The sequence below is a fragment of the Pinus tabuliformis genome, chromosome 1_1 (assembly GCF_031772625.1).
Source record: "Pinus tabuliformis cultivar Carrire ecotype Pingquan chromosome 1_1, CPIR1, whole genome shotgun sequence".
Taxonomy (NCBI): Eukaryota; Viridiplantae; Streptophyta; class Pinopsida; order Pinales; family Pinaceae; genus Pinus; species Pinus tabuliformis.
Window position 1 is genome coordinate 547,379,944 of NC_142297.1, and position 18,542 is coordinate 547,398,485.

The 18,542-nt window shown below is 37.9% G+C and overlaps 1 pseudogene; it reads left to right on the forward strand.

Moving 5' to 3' along the window:
- Positions 1-18,542, forward strand: part of LOC149214276 (polyubiquitin-like) — a 320,343-nt pseudogene that overhangs the window by 21,112 nt on the left and 280,689 nt on the right.

Below are 18,542 nucleotides of genomic sequence, written 5' to 3' on the forward strand. Positions count from 1 at the left end.
GTTGAACATCATTTTTTGAAAATAACCACGTCCCTTGTCACATCCTACTCAATACAAGATTAAACATATATAATCATACAAAATCATGTATTATGACTTCCACAATCATTTATGATTTAAGAATCATTGTTTGCAAATAACCAGGTCCCCTGCCACATCCTACTTAATACAAGATTAAGCATATATAATCATACAAATCATGTATCATACATAAATCATAATTAACCTTATGTTCCACATAACGATGATCATCCATGGATATATGTGTCTCAATCTTGGATTATCATCCATGTCATACACCTATGTCCAAACTAAGATATCAAAAGAGAAAACATTGATAATATGCTCTTAACCAAAATTAGTTCTTATACACACAACCATAGATATCATCATAAGCACACAACAACTAGGTTACCCAAACTAGTTATATACAATGTAAGCATGTACATAAGTCTGGCATGCATAATATTATATCATTACATCAAAATCACCCTCTCTAAGTGCCACAAAATTAACCTTTCCAAGTTGGGACACTACACACGCCACATGGTTACTCACGGATTGAGAGTTATTTATGTTTTAAATTGGAGACCCCCATTAATGGGCTAAAACCCCACAAGGTAGGATCATGTCACACATTTAATGGTTTAAATCATCAAACATCTCTTCTAAAAGGCTATTAAGTACTATTCATGACTTACACTTCCTTAGGCAACGTGTCAAAGTATTTTAGGGTACATTTCTTAAGAAATGACCTTATTTACTTCCTTGAGGCCAACAACCTTCCTTTCTTAAGAATCAAGGTATATTTTTTAGTGTATTAAACTTTCTAATGGATCCCATCAATGTATATCTTCTAAGGAACTTAAAAATACCTCTTCTCCAACGGTCACCCTCTAAGGGATTATAAAAAGAGACATAATCTCCACCCCAATATATGATCTTAATGTAAGAAATTACTTTGCAATTTTTGGCCCTCTTGTGCAATTACCATGGGATCTGAAGTATGAGGGTAGGAGTGTCATTTGAAAGGTTGAGGTTTGGTGCAAGTGTCTTGAAATAAGGAGAGTGAAGTCTAGGCGGTAGAGCGAAGATCATTTGGCACTATTTATGGTAATTTTCAGGCCGAAAATAACAAAATTTGCTCCTAAAGTAGACTAAGGGTTCCATTTATGGTGTCAAAGTTTGTTTTGGGTGCAGATTGATCTTAAGAAGGTAGTGAAGGATATCCAAGCCAACATATGTGGGTTTCTACCTTCTGTCCTGTTGTATAAGCCCTGTGGCTAAGGCACACATGCTGCTACAGGTGCGTAGACTCTCAAACTAGTCCTAAACAAGCCTTGGTCTTACCTTATATTAGCACATTTAACCATCACAATCAATTCAGATACACTTTGACTTGTATTAAGACTTGTATTGGGTTGTTTTTAAATCTTTAAGACTCAGTCAGGTGTGTTTTAGATTTTGTAGGAAGGTATAACAATAATTGTCTCTAGGTCAGTTAGAGCACAAAATAAGGCCTTGCAATTATTTTTAAAATTTTGCATAAGGCTCTAACCTAGCATGTTTGGAACCGTGTAAAGGTATTTTTAAAGGTTAAAAGGGATAAGTCTTTATGTCTCCTTAAGTTGATGTGAGTTTGGTTTCCTTTAGGACTAGTCTATGGGATTGTTTTAGGTTTAAGGATCATATTTATTAGGTTTGTCCAGGGTATATATTAGGACTCATTTTTACAGGACAAAAAGGCAGCAACTTTCGATAATTTTTCAAATATTTGGTAGCATCAAGAATGATATAAGTAGGTATTATTTTAATTTATTTATAATTATAATGAAACCTTTTACTATATATCTTATTGTAGGCAGAAAATCTCAGGTAATTTTTATTGCACTAACTCTCTTTTGTAGGAAGAGGTAAGTTTTGTTAAGGGGTTGGTTGTATTTATTTGCCTTTGGGTATTGGGTTTCACTTGGGCTTGCTTTCAATCGCAAGTTTAACATAGTTCAAGCACCCTTAACTAGTGCAATGGAACAATGGCATGAAGATAAGGTCCACTAGTGACATCAAGTAAGGCAACAAGTCACGAGCAATAAAATAGTGAAGATTGAAGAAGAGCTCAAGTAATGAAGCAATGACAAAAGAGCAGAAGCATTTCAAAAATATTCACACCAATATCTAATTGTCTTATAAAGAGTTTGTCCAAAATTCATTGTCATTTATCAAAGTCAAAGAATTATATATCATTGTAATTGGGTCATTATCCCTGGTACGAGAGCCCAAATTTTGTAAAGAGTTAGTGTCCTTGCCTAGAGTTGAAGAAGGTAAGTTGTTTTTGGGATAAGGGTATTTGCTTGTAGTTTGAACAAGGGTTCTTGGTTTTAAGGTTTTGACGGGACAATGGTTTAGGTCATAGAATCATTGTTGGCTAGTCAAAGAAAAACCATTGAATATCATTTTCCCTGGTACGGTCCACAATTCTTCTGTTTATTTTTGTATTTATAGGGTGGTAGGGTGGTTCTAGGTAGGTGAATGAAGTCACCTTCGGGTTGGGGCTTGTAAACACTTCAAGGTGGTAGGGTGGTGTTAGGGCGAGTTGTGTCTCGCTAGGGTGTTGGGGCATCCTTTCAGCTGACTGCTAATAAAACTAGGGTGTTGGGGTGTCCTTCCAATGGGAGTTAGAGAAGAATGATTTTCTATAATTCTAGTAAGTTTTAGCTTTCTTTTCAGTTGGGGCTGAAGATTAAAAACGTTATTAGAAAAGTGTTTGGTGGTTTTTGACTCAGAGGGGGTTTTCCACCTAAAAATCTTGTCTATTATCTCTATATTTTTACATTGTTGTTTACTGCTTTACTGAATAATTGTAATATTGTTGAAGATTAACTAATGCTCTGAAAAATATTAAGTGCTAATTGTTAAGAAATATTGATTCACCCCTCAGTATTTACAACAAAAATAACATTGATTTTTATAATTTCAAATAAGTAATTTTAACTTTGAAAAAATTAATCTTGTTGATAGAGTCATTTTTCAATATAGTCGATTTTAAAGTTTTTAATAAACATTACAAGATTGTTAAAACATTGTCAAAGAAAGTAATTTAAACTTTAAAAAAGTCACTATTCTTAACACCACTTTTCATAAAAAGGTAAAAACAATCATTAAATGTGATTTCTTAAAAACAAACAAGTTAATTTTAAAGATTTGATTAACAACATCACAAAATTGTTCAAGTCACCATGGTAAACGGATTTAGTTTTAACTCTAAAAAATATTCACCATTAGTAGCACCACTTCCAAAAAAGAGGCAAAACGATTACTAAATGCAATCTCTTAAAAAACAAGAAATCTAAACGGATCTTCTTAAATAGAAATACATTAGTTGAAATCATGTTATACCTTCCTTCACAAGTCAAATATTTCTGTATGCAGGTGAGTAAGAGAGCATAATGTTCTTTGACATAATTCCTGGGCACTGCCTTACTTAAATCTTCATTTACATAATCATCCTTCAAAAACTCCTTGCAAGGATTCATGTCAAATTTGAAATTTTTGAACCATTCCTCTTGTTCTCTTGGGATCTCTGTCACAGCAGATATCACTTCTGGAGAAACCTGCACTTCTAACATGGCTACCTTTGAATTCAAACCAGTGAAGTTAAGTGGAAATTCCTTAGTTACCTGTGCATGTCCTCCTTGTAACTTTTTGCAAAAGTTCCAGCACCCGGCCTTTTTAAACGCTTTCTTCACCTCTTCATTTCTCAGCGTTATATCCAGGCCTTCAGGCTCAGTTCTTAGAGGTTTACCGGATCTGTGCTCCTTTTTCTCCATTGATTCTTCCAAATCCTCGCAAACAAAGACTACCAGCTCCGGTTGGAATTGTGATTCAGCTTCTTTTTTAATTCGGCCTCGCTTGAATTTTCAGCCTCTCTTGAATTTTCAGCCTCGCTTGAATTTTAAACTCTTCCATTTAAAACCTTTCAAGATATAATCTTGCAGATTTGTCATTCATGCAGGACTTACGGCCATCATTATGGTTTATGCACGGTAAAATTTCTTGGGAATAATAATTTGTGCATATCAACAGATCTAGTGGTGGTGATAGTGGCAATGAGCGTTAAAATGTGATAAGATAGGTATATGAGCTGACATGAGAAGACATGGCTGATGACTCACCTAACGGACTTGACATTTCGGGAAAGATTCGCTGCAGAATGTACGAATCCATGATTTCGCAGCGCTGTTAGTTTTGAATTTTAATGATGCGCTGCGAAACTGCCTAATCATGAAGCGCTGTGAAACTGCTTAGTTATGATTGCGCTGCGAAATTGGCGAATTGGAATAGCGCTGTGAAATCACGAAAAGGCACGGTGACTCACATAAGACACGAGGTGGCTATAGAACAATGATGGGTAGAGGGGAACCAATGGGAGTTGAGAACAACTTGAGTTAAAAACTCTTTTAAAAACTCCAAATCCTACGAGAAGAAAATTAAAAATGAAAATTTGAAATTAAACTAGCACAGACCTTTGTCATCGGGCTAGGATAGAAAATTACATGTATCAATTTTTAGTTCTAAGTGATAACATTTTCCACCAGAAATCCATGCCTAATTATACTTGTGATTAATTTGATTTGATTTTAGCGTGTTAAGGTGTTAGTAGTTTGTTAATTATAAAAGTTTTAAAAAAGTTTTGTCAATTGTAGTGATTGGTGAAGACTAAGGTACTAAAATTTGATGCTACAATGTGCATCTTGTAATTAATCAAGGTTGGGGTAAAAATTGTAAAAATCGATCCAACGAGAAAAAGTTGGTGCATGGAGTACATTTAAGATTTGTTTTAAAAATAATGGTTGAAATGACATCATTAATATCATGGTTTCAAATAAGTTATAATTTTAACTCGAAAAAGAGGCATTGTTAGTATTATGACTTTATGATATGGGGTTAATTTAAAAGTTTTAGTTAGCAACATTATAAGGTTTTGGTTTTTCAAATGTAATATTGACTTTATAAAAGAATGTTATTGGTAACACTATTTTTTGAGATACATATTAAAATAATGGATAAATGCATTTTCTTAAAAAATAAGAACTCTAGAAGGTTCTTATCAAATAGGTAACTATGCTCACAAAAATTCATAAATTGAATTTTTGCTTGTTTATAGTTTTGATTTTTCTTTTAATTTTTCACATTGTATTTGATGGGACTAAAATCTCAAAGTAATGTTATTTTCAAATTATTTTCTCTAATATATGGGACTACAATTTACATTTTTGTAATTGTTTCATATCCATCTAAAAAATATCCAATAAAAAGAAACATGATTTTTGTTGACCTACATTTATAACTAATAACTGTAGGATTTCCTTGAAATTCTGCAACTGCTATAATGAACAATATGAACACTAGTTTATTTTCATTAAGACATAAATTCTCTACCATAAATAAGCAGTAGAAATAAAAGAATATGTAGAGATAAAGGAAATATTTTCTTCTTGGGAACCCAACTAGGAAAACCCACTTATTTGCTTGACAATTGATTGATAGAGTTTTGAGCAATATATCTCTTACAATACAATCATGTTTCAATAGAGAACACACTTGTTTTCCCTGCTTGACCTAAGCTTGAAACACTCTGCTTGAAGACCTGGTTTTTCTCCCTAAATCCTTGCGCAACTTGAGCCCTATTTCCTAGCACTAGAAATCCTTATTTCCTAATGTAGAATAGACTCCTACTCTTTAGGGATCTCTCCATATTTCCTAGTGTAAATCCACATGGAAATTGTCTTTTCAATTTCGCGTATAAGATTCTCCTCACACACTCTCCTAGCAAGAAGTCTTTCTCACACAAACTTGTGCCCAACAATAAATGTACAATGATGTGCCTTCGTCCTCCTTATAAGCCATTTGACTCATCTAATTTTGGCAAGTTTATTTGTGGAACTTGGACTTGTGATTGCCTAGTTAAATGAGTCTAACTAACTCTTGTAACTCATCCTAGCCACAAATAAACATTCATACTTGTCACTTGTCCTTTTCTAAATCTAACTGACACTAGGAGACGAACAAACTAAGCCTCCAACTATATGCATGAGTTAAATTTCTTCATGAACTTGTCATAATTTCTAGGAGCTCGTGCATCTAAAGAAATATTGATTGTGTGGTCTTCTTGACTAAGGCACAATTCAAGAAACCTTTCTCGCTACTATTTTCAACACTCCCTCTTAGCGAGGAAGGGATCCTATACAACTCCCAACTTATCTCTGAAGTGAACACAACTACTTATTTCCAATTCCTTGGTCAATATATCTAATTTCTTCTCCTCTGTTGGAATGTATGGTAGCTTCATATCCTTTTCTGCACACAATCTCTAAGATGATGATACCTGATCTTGATATGATTTGAACGATCATGAAACACTAGGTTTTCAGAGAGCTTAATGCAACTATGATTATCAAAATGTATCACAATAGGCTCCATCCTTTGTCTGAAAAGTACCATAAGAAACTTCCTCATCCAAATAGCCTCGTATGTTGCCAAACTAATAGCCATGTACTTGACCTCTGTTGAACTAAGTGCAATTGACCTCTACGTCCTATTGAACCAGGAAACAAATGTTGACCGAATGTTGAAGACACCACCAGAAGTACTCTTCTGATCTGTGGAGCTCCCTACCCAATATGCATCATTGAAGCCCTCAAGCCTCACTCCATAAACCTGTCTGTACCATAATCCATAATCTGTTGTGCCTCTTAGATACCTAAAAACATGCTTCACAACAACCTAGTGAACTTTGGTTAGTTCCATCATGAACTTACTCAGCTAGCTGACTGCAAAACAAATATCAAGTTGCATGTTGATAAAGTACATCAACAACCTAATGAGTTGTATGTTGATTGTAGCATCCACTCGCTCTGCTCTACTAGCATCTACCTTCCTCTAGGTTATCACCAGAGGTGTGGCCATGGGCTTGCAATCCTTCATATGAAATTAGAGAATCTTTGTAGTGTATTTCCATTATCACACAAATATCTCACCATCACCTTGCCTAACCTCCAAGCCAAGGAAATAGTGCATAAGCTTGATATCCTTCATCTCAAACTCTCTTGCAAGGTCCTCCTTGCAATCCTGGATTAAGTTGTCTTCTCTAGACAATATAAGGTTGTCAACATAGAGCACTAGAATGAGTGGAAGTCCTCCTCACTCTTAGTGAAGCGAAATCCTAAAAGGTAGCTATCGGTACGAGTGTACCATGCTCTTGGAGCCTACATGAACCCATAAATAGCTCTCTTTATCCTGCACATGTGTTTCTTTTATAAACTTCTCAAACCCCTTAGGCTGCTCCATATAAATATCCTCCTCAATCACTCAGTTGAGAAATATTTTATTCACATCCATCTAGTGGATCTTCCACCCCATCTATGTTGCAAGTGCCAAAATAGTATTGATGGATGAATATCGTGCTACTGGGGCAAAGGTCTCATCATAGTTTATGTCCTCAATATGTGAGAATCCCTTGGCCAAAAACCTATCCTTGTACTTCTCCACACTCCCATTTGGTCCATGCTTCACCTTCTACAACCAGTGTGAGCCTACTGATTTTCCCTCAAGTCATGGCACAATCTCCTAGACATCATTCTTCATGATGGAGGAATATTGCTCCACCATGGAATCCTACCAAACATGTTGGGTAATTTCCTCCTTAGAACTATAAGGCTCAGTTTCCACCACCTCTGTCATTAGTGCCATATATCTTGTGTACCTATGTTGTTGCTTACTCTTCCTGAACATCGCGTTAGGAGCTTCAACTTGCTCCCGGGCCTCCTAAATCAACTTCTCAACCCACTTGGATTTCTTCCTCCTTGTTCATGGAGTCTCTAACTAAGTAGCTTCCTACTCTTTCCTTGGTCTCTTCTCCTAATCATCTTACTCTACATCTTTTTGTGGATCTTGCTATGTAGGCCTCTTGCCACCTGGTTGAGGCTCAATTTGTGATCCTAGCTAAGACTCCTCCTTGGGAGCGAGTATTTCCTCTGTCTCAGGTACTCCAACATACTCTCATTCTAATGACTCCCTCAAAGATCTGGACTCCTAAAACCTCACATCCTGCTTAAGAAATGTCTTCTTGAGTCCTGGTAGATACACCCTATATGCCTGTGTTGTCTCACTGTATCCCACAAAAATACCCTTCTCTGTTGTGGGATCCATTTTCTTACTACTATATTTGGAAACATGGTAGTAAACTTTTGTGCCAAAGATACGAAAGTGTGAAACATCGGGCTTCTTACATGTGAAAGCCTCATCCGGTGTAACTTGTCCAAGAACCCTGTGTGGACTCTTAATTTGCAGGAATATTGTAGTGTTGCATGCCTCTTCGCACGAGAACATAGGAAGTCCCTGATCATGAAACATGGCCTTGACCACTCCAATGATATTACAGTTCTTCCTCTTAACCACCCCAATTTGATAAGGGTTATGGGGTTCTGTCAGGTCTCTCCTAATGCTATCCTTTGCACACAACTCCTTGAAGGCATTGGAGAAATATTCTCCACCAATTTCAGTCCTCACTGCCTTAATGTTCTTACTGGTCTGGTTTTCTATGAAGGCATTAAAATCCATGAACTTGGTTAAGAAAACATCTTTCTTCTTCATGAAAAATATCCAATTTTTCCAAGAATAATCATCAATGAAAGTAACATAAAACTTGTGTCTCATAAGAGATGGAGTGCACTAGCTCCAAAATCCCTTTGGATCTATTGTCATAGGCCTGAAAATAAGCCTTGGCATACTTGCAAAGTGTGCACCCCTTTCACACATCATGTTGATCAAAACGACACGCTGGTAATCTTGTGGTGATCTATTGAAGAATCTTGAACGCCCCATGATGCAAGTGTCCCATGCGCCTATGCCAAAGTTCTCCAACATATCTACTCTACTCACTACCTTCCTTGCTGCTCAAGGTTGCGCATGTCTCAAACTACAACCTGTAAAGGTTCTTCATCCTCACACTTGTCTGCTTCACTGCTCCAGAAGGTAAGTGCTTGAGGTATGCCTTACCTCTGTTGAAGATGACATCGTATCCCTTGTCCTCAAGGGTAGCTATCGAAACAAGGTTCTTCTTTAGCCCTGGAATATAGAGGATGTCTCTAAGATGGAGAGGGCTCCCAGACTCCTTCTCAAATCTGATAGTACCAACTCCCCTAGATGAGTACTTTCCTTCATCACCTAGTTCAATCTGAAACTACATTTCCTTCTCCTTCAGTTGGTTGAAATACTCCTTATTCTTGGTCATTTTCAAATAGGCTCTGGAATCAATATACCATGCACTACTCCCTACTGGGCTTTCCATGCAAGCTATCAATGAAAAGTATCTCTCAAACTAAGAAGCAAACCCATCCACCTTAGATTATGTAGCCGCACGATTCTTACTAGACCTCTTGTTCCAATTTTGACACTTAGTAGCATATTTCCCAAACTCATGGCAATGGGAGCACTTGATCTTACTCAAATCCTTCTTCTTCTTCTCGCCCTTATGACTAGACTTGGCCTTTATTTTTCCTTTCTTTCCCTTGTCCATACTTATAAGAGAAAAATTATCCTTGTCCTCAATCTTTGATAATCTACCATCTCTGGTTCCTCTCTAGGTATCCTCATGAACGCAGCCAATCCATAACCTTTCCCAATTGGGAAAGTTCTCCCCGCCACTAAAAGCATCTTAGAACCCATACAAAAACTTGTGAAGTCCCAGTAAGGCAAAACCAACAAGGTCATCCTCAGGTACAGTGAAACCCACACCACCTAGCTCATCTCGAATCTAAGTGAACTTCGTAATATATGTGATGATGGGCTCTCCTGGTGTCATTTGGGTACTCCTTATCTTATCCTCAAGAGAAAGCTTCCTGGTATCAGTGGAACTCTAATATAGATCTAAAATAGCTTTAAACATCTCAAAAGTTGACTTCTTCTCATGGATATGGAAACTGCACTAACTAATATTTTGCATGTGTTTCTTTACTCAATCCACACTTATCCACCACGTCAGAATTAACATAACTATAATTAGACCCAGGGTCAATCAAAATAGAAAAAACTTGATCACAATGCTTACCATCCATATCGATAATAGATGCTTGGTTATCTTCTTGCCTATTATCCAATACTAGATAGATCCGTGGAATGTTCTACCCAACATCCCCAACTGTCTGCGCTTCATGTGCACTATAGATCTGAGGCCCACCACCTTGATTCTATGAAAAATCCTTCTCTAGATGCTCCTTACCACATGTCGAACACTGTAATTGTCTCCTACCACCACTTCTATTTTGTTGTTCTCTAGGCTGAGGTCCATTAAACTTCTTGTAAGGTGAAAAATTCTCTTTCTCACTTGCATCCTGGGGTCTTGTCCTTTTTTTCTGCCATTTATCTTTAGCCTTGTCTTTCCCTTTCCAATCTTTCTAATAATTTGTCTTGCACTTTGATTTCTCATAACAATGCTTCAACTTACCAAGACTTCTTCAAGTGACTGAGGCTCATCATATTCAATCTGATCTCTAAATTCTAATGGAAATCCACTGAAAAGTCTATGAAATTTCTCTTTCTCATATTTAAGATACGATACATACCTCAATAATTACAGGAACTTGGTCGTATACTCCTCATATGTCATTGATCCCATCTTTAGCGCATAGAAATCCTTGGCCTTACTTTCGTAGTACTTGTTTGACAAGTACTTCTTCCTTAAGAGTATCTTGAATTCATGCCAACTCAACTCCTATGTCCTGATGTCTCTAACACGCTTCACATCTTCCCACCAGATGTCTTATTTCCCTTTAAGGCTGAAGACAGCTATTATGTCCTTCATATTATCTATGTAATCATTCAACTTAAAGAATTTCTTCATTCCAAGTAACCATGCCTCTGCTTAATCTGGCTTTTTCAAATCTCCTTCAAAGTTAGGTGGCTTGGTTTTCTTGCACTCATATGGAAAATAGCCCATGTCATTCCTCTTGTAAGGATGATAACGATGATGACTATGGTACCTGTCGAAACCAAAAATATAATAGAACCTGTATCCATCACCTCTCCTATCAGATGTATCCAAGAACCTTCCATCTCTGATCGTGTCATCCCTATCCGACCTATGCCCACTGTGAAACCTACTTCCATATGCCTCGTTAGTCTTGTACTCTTGTCCATGGATGATCCTAAGCGGTCCTTGTCTTTGCATTAATCTCTACTTGTTTCTCTTGTGCCTGAATGATTCTGACATTATCTGCTTTGCAACTTCTTATTTTTGCCTTCAAACTTCTCAATGTGTCTACTATGTTAGAAGAGTGCCCATCACCATGTTGCTCATTTGATCTATAGGGAGAGTCTCATGAACTGTAGTCTACCATCTTGCTAGTCATCTTTAATCTTTTTCCTGCAAGTATACTATGTCATCTCAACCAAAATATAAAAATAACCAACATACCCCATTATGGTTCAGGGGAGGATATCTCGTTTACAAGATCAACTAGATTAGCACAATACATGTATAAACATAACCATATCATTATATAAACATCATTTCAACCATTATACAGTTACCATGCATGACTATAACATAACCATGAAAATGCATGCATAACAACATATAGACACTGAAATGCATAACCGACATGCACTCATGACGATCACATCCAACAACAATCACCATCATCTTCCACATGGTGACACAATTGCAACAATAGCCACCACCATGCATACACAACAAGCACATAGACACAAGCATAAATAACACATACATAACCGAGATGTATGCGTGACAAATACATTCCACCCATCCAGTCTAAGGGGTGAACCATGCTCTGATACCTCTATGTAACACCCTCCTACCACATTTACCCAAGCTAACAAGTCCACCAAGGTAAACATGTGATGAAGAGTTACTATGATATGATTCAACTCCCCAAGTACAGTTAAGGAAGTGGAATCGATAAACCAAAACCAAACTAACCTTCCACAGGAGCTACAAAACCTTCAGGAGCCAACCAACCCCTTCAGGTGTACAACCCATGAGAGAACTTGCTTCTTGACTAAACTAGACCCTTAGTCACTCCCATGACGAACCTTCCATGCGACTGGGACCCTCCAGTCACTTCCAAAGTAAGGCATCCATGCGACTGTGGCCTTTTTCAGGTAGTTCTGTGCCATCAACCCCGTATTTTGAGCCACTTTTTTAGGGCTATGACTCATGCCTCTACCCAGAACTTCATGAAACTTCCAGAAATGTTAAATAACATTGAGTCAAGGCGACTAACACAAAAAAATTTAAAAAGGACTTGAACTGACCCCTAACAACCATGATAAACATTCTGTCAAACACATCATGAACATGTAATCTACAGGTCATATAAACACATATGAGTATAGCGACTTCATACTTATCTGAGAATTGTTAAGAAGGTCTATTTCCCTCTCATAATAGTTGCAATATCATCTATTAGACCATACATTCATTAACATTTCATTTATGAAACCAAACAAGATGAGATCCATAACTCAAGTTTGTCATAAAACCATGCTTATAACCAACATATAACTAGCAGAATAACAATGATAGAACATCCATTATGACCACATGATAACAAACACATTTACTTATAATACGCAAGAGGAAAAGAGCTCTTATTAACATATGCAAATGCAACCAAGTTAGGGACTTCCATATACCACCTGACCATAGATTTGGCTGAACCAAATATTTCTTTCACCCAATCATCCCCATGCCATATTCCAAGCATGAATGTGGGACTTACAATAAAACAACCAGGGCTTCCTAAGGATTTATTGCAATCCACCAAGGGATTCCTAGGCACAAGCCCTCATCTATACAACCAGGCTTTACTGCAATCTCGCTAAGGGATTCCTAGTCGCAAACAAGAAACATACACTACCAGGCTTTACCACAATCTCACTATATATCAATCCAATGATCATTAGGCCTATATAAACATGGATGCCTCCAGATCTGTCCACCTAAATCGTGAGGAATTTGTACGTCTCCACCCTCTAGGATTTACCGTATATCACACCATTCACCGGTCGAGGATTCCTAGGCCCAATGAGGGTATACACAATCAAGCTTTACCATAATCCCACCTTCATTGGTCCAGGGATTCCTAGGCCTTGTGTTTCCTCCCTGAGACCATCCCACTTAGTTTTGAAACCATCTAACAATCCAACTCAACTAAATAAGAGAGAACCCATCGCACCATGGCTATCCGGAAATGGAAAGACAAGGCTGAAATCCACTGTCAAACCTGGCAAAACCCATGCCAATGACAACAAGAGAACAAAAAACACACATGCATGTACCATGCATGCCAAAACTAGCAAGGAAATCATACATGCAACTCTATGCCTTCAAGTAATCCTATTGTAGCAACTTTATCCAACTCTTCCTTGCTTGACCTTCGCTTCCCTTTTCTTTCTTGTCCCTCCTTTGCCTTCCTTCCTCTAATGCTAGAGTGCTCCAAGAATGCTCTAAGTGTGCAAAAGTATGTGAGAGTAGAGAGAATAGAGAGAGAGCTCCAAAATTGAACTGAAAAAAGGTTGTGAAATGATCCTCATAAACCATTTTTATTAATGAGGATCCTATTTTCTTCAATTTCCATTATTTTCCTTCATTTTCCTCCTGACATGCAACCTATGACCTTTCACCTTCCTTTTTTCCTTTTTTCCATTTTTTTCATAAATAAGTGCCAATAAATTTCTCTTGCCTTTTCAAATCCTTTGCCATTGCCTTTGTCAATTTCCCTTAGCCATAATAAACCAAATGAACACCCACTAGGATGTTTTGCCCAAGATTCAACTTGTCATACGTGTCCCATGACCTTGGTCTTATTTTTCTTTCATTAACTTTATTAGATGGATTTTTAATCCGAGGTTGTTACAAAAGATATATAAATGCTTGAGAACCGTGATCATATTGAGATATATTAGATTGAATTTCTTTCATAGAATAGAATTTTCGTTAATATCAATTTAGATTTGCTAGAATTAGAAGTTAAGTCCTTCCATATATTTTGCTTTAAACTTCATAAGTTTACAAACATAAATTGATAGGATTAAAATGTTACGAAACTCTAGTACAATTGAATTGAATGGAAATGTGCAAGGCGTAACAGGACATTGATGCAAGAATTTTAGTTTGGTTAAAGTAGATGAAGTGTTTCAATTTAAGGAAGTGCTCAACAGTGGCTGACTTGAAGATGCGTTTATGAGGGGTGTCCATAATATGTTCTTTGAGATAAGATTTAAATGATCTCCCAATTTACATGGAAAGAAGAAGAAGGAACAATCTATTAATTAAATATTTATTCTCTTTTTTCAATCAACTTCAACTCCTCCTCTTCTAACAATTATCTCTTTTCCTCATTTTTTTTCTTTTTTGAACTTAGGCAATTTGCATTACATCAAATGAGGATTACATGGACCAAATATTTTATACTACTAGTCAGCCCAAAGGGAAACCATACTAGTAGCATAAGTTCAAAGTATTGAGGTTGCTAAGACCTCGTCTAATTAGAGAATTTTGTGCATAGAAACTTATAAAAACAGGTTGGTTGTGTTGGATATTGGCATCCATCAACATGAGAAGATAAAAGAGACTACCAACGCTTCAAGAAAAAAACTAGTGAGTCATACAACTATTGGGTAAAATCTCTAAGCATTTGCACTTGCTAGTCACTACACTCATTTGAGGAGAGGGAGATGTTGGCCAATCTACTAGCTAGAATGGCCAACTTGTGGTCTATATTTTCAATTTTTTCCTCCAGCTCTACCAATTTGATAGAATTATTCTATTGAGCCCTCTTGTACCTCCCCATGCGTCCCACAATTTTCAAATGATGATTAACCTTGTGCCGAATCAGTGCCATGATCCATGAAGCAACGAGAGCACATGCAACACATTAAGTATAGTGGGAAGTGCAACCCCCTTTCCTTGGGGAGGCGGGCGGGACGCTTGCTCCTAGGAACCCTTCTTAGGGGACTCTTTTCTAACACTTAGGCTTTGGTTGTCCTTGATGATGGTTGAAGCGTTCACTTGAAACATTGAATATTTCAAAAATTCTTAAATAGTTTGTCCCCAAAAAGCTCAAATAACATTATGGTGAGTGACAAAGTTAAAGATAATAAAGCAAATGGCATTGTGGTGATTGTAAGATTCAAAAACATGAAATATGTAAATTAATTGTGATGTCAATTCTCATATTAACAAGAATCAACAATGTTCATAACACACGAATTCAAGTGGGGATTCACAAAGACAAGGCGTCTAAACTTCTTCAAGAAGTATTAAGTGAGACATAAAATAGTGTATGCACCAACACAATGGTGGGATATTTATCTAGGTGTTAAAATGTGATGGATTTAATGTTTGAGAAAGGGTAAGCCATATTATAAACTAGATAGCAAACTTGAAGAGAGATGATTTTATTTTTTAGATATAAAAACAAGTATTATGTGATGAATCCATGTTCATGAACTAAGTGAGTATTATAAATGAGGACATTGGTGGGTTATTGAAAACCTTGTTTAAACATTTTATGAAATTTGATGTGGTACATAAATAACAAATAATTTTAAAAATTTACATTTAAAAATAATATATATTTTAGATTACTTAATTTTAAGTGTGATTTTTTAAAATTTCCAGAAAAGAAATAGCCAAAATCTTAGTTTGTGTTGTTTAAACTAGTTTATTTTTACTGTATATATAGATTCAACACCCTCAAAAATAAAAAAATCCAACATAAAAATTTCACACAAGACACTTTAATAAAATAAACAATTTTTTTAAAAAAGGGAGGGACTAGTTCCGAAGCAGAAGCATTATAGGGCTCTCTTTTTATTACATTTATACATATCAGACAAGCTGATAATTGTCACATCGAAACCATCATTACAACGCCATCACATCAGCGGAAATAATCGCCACGGGACAACATATGCTGCAGCGCAGCAATACGAAAGAGGTTATGTAACGCCCTCGGATCTCGGGCAGGTGTGCACGATGGCGCGAGCGCCCCGTGCACGACGATGGGCGCATTCCGACACTTGGACATCATATATGGTGGACTTGGAGGTTTGATACGTTGAGGAGCTGAGGTCGGGAGACTTTGATGCAGTATGGGATGCATACTTCCAGAGTACATGCATGGGACATGGCTTGGAAGAGTGACTTGATGTGGAGGATCGATGAGACACTTTGAGGTAACGAGGTCACGATGATGATGATGATGGGTTGAGCCGAGACTCAACTACTTTACACACATGATGATGTTAGGGAGATGTGGCTGATCATTTGTAGCACATCGACATCGACACACCATGGACAGCATGTTGCAGATGTGATGGATGGATTTTCATGGACCTGAGCATGGATTATGAGTGTTGACATATGACAGGAATGTGTAGCACTTATACATGGGCAATTGAATCATGGAGATGTCTTGGTGAAGAAGTCACTAAGATGGAATGTTGTCGGGACGACAACGACTTCAGGTGGAGGAGAATGTAACGCCCTCGGATCTCAGGCAGGCGTGCACGATGGCGCGAGCGCCCCGTGCACGACGATGGGCGCATTCCGACACTTGGACAATAAACCGAAGCGGAGGTACGGTTACCAAAGCTGTGGGTAGGCGGTATGGTTCGGCAACCTAGACGGGCACGACGAGCTGGTGGGCACAGTTCTGCGGGCGGACGCGGGCACGATCACCCGATGCACGGGTTGAGCACGCTCCTACCTTGAAGAAGTTAGCATATGCTTTGGTCTTTGCATATCTCAGCTCGGCTTATGTGATATATGCTCTCGGTTGAGGACTGTTTACAGTCACGGTAAAAGACTGTTTTATGGTCACGGTTGAGGACAATTTATGATCACGGTTGAGGTAGATGGTGTACGCAGTTTGGTGCAGATTTATGTAAGTGGCTCGGTAACCCGGGTGGGTACTCGCTTACATACAAGGGTGCAGAATTGTGTATGGGAAAAGGCTTCTCATGCCTTGTTGTATATATTGTAAAGTTTCTAAGTATGGCCGTGAATTAGCCGGCATACTTGTGTATATGTATTATTGAAAAAGAAGTTTCGTAATATATAATTTCGGGCAGACTCACTTGGGAGTTGCCCCTCCCGTTTCACATGAATGTTGTTTCGGTTTACATTATACATGAAGCTGTTCTGAATGTTTATGTTGAGAAACAAATATTAAGGATTTATGTGGATAAGATAACAGTTAATGTATATCGGTTAAAAAGAAGTTTATATCGGTTTATGAATTGTTATCTTGGATAAGGCGTAGTCCACAACGTAAGTTTGTTAAAAGCGAGCGTCGGTGGTGCCGCACCCGCCCAATAAAAGAAAAAAAAAAGATTGGGGCGTGACAGGTTAGAACGCAGGCGGGGTGCGAGTTAGCCGACTGCCCGGTCCGCTGAGCCATACACAGGGCACTTTAAAAAAATAAACCATTTGTAACAACGTCTCATTCATCTTTATTAAAAATTAAAAGGAAGAATAAAAGGAAGTGATTGAAACCGTCCAATTTTGCCGGCTGTTCGTTTTTCCGCGCGAGTGGATGCCTTTGATCCGTTAACTCATCTTCTATACATCTCTCGATTCCTCCCTCTCGTTGCCATCGGCTGGATTTAGAAGGGTAGTCGATTGGATGCTTATAAATACCCATCTGCCCTCTCCTTATTCAGATATACTGTTCCAATCCAGTGTTGGGAAATTTTCGTAACGTCTGTGTGAAGCGTTTTCTCAAGAAATTTATTTCAGGTATCTTCTCGTTCGCTGTCATCAATACTATCGGCTTGCCTGTGTTTTTTTGTATGATTTCGGTATGAAGCGTTTTCTCAAGAAATTTATTTCAGGTATCTTCTCGTTCGCTGCCATCAATGCTTTCGGCTTGCCTGTGTTTTTTTGTATGATTTTTATAACATTGAGAAGGACTCTACTCTTCACCTCAATCTCCGTCTCAGAGGGGGAACGCAGATCTTTGTCAAAACACTCACTGGCAAGACCATCATTCTGGAAGTCGAAAGCTCTGACACGATTGACAATGTGAAAGCTAAAATTCAAGACAAGGAAGGGATTCCACCCGACCAGCAGAGGCTGACATTTGGCGGAATACAACTGGAGGACGGCCGCACTCTTGGCGATTACAACATCCAGAAGGAATCGAATCTTCACCTTCTTCTCCGTCTCAGAGGAGGGATGCAAATCTTTGTCAAAACCCTGACCGGAAAGACAATCACTCTTGAAGTTGAGAGCTCAGACACTATTGATAACGTGAAGGCCAAGATCCAGGACAAAGAGGGGATTCCTCCTGATCAGCAGAGATTGATCTTTGCTGGGAAGCAACTTGAAGATGGGAGGACTCTAGCCGACTACAACATTCAAAAGGAATCTACGCTGCATCTTGTCCTTCGCCTCCGTGGTGGTATGCAGATACTTGTGAGAGCGTTCGCAGACAAGCCCATCATACTGGAAGTTG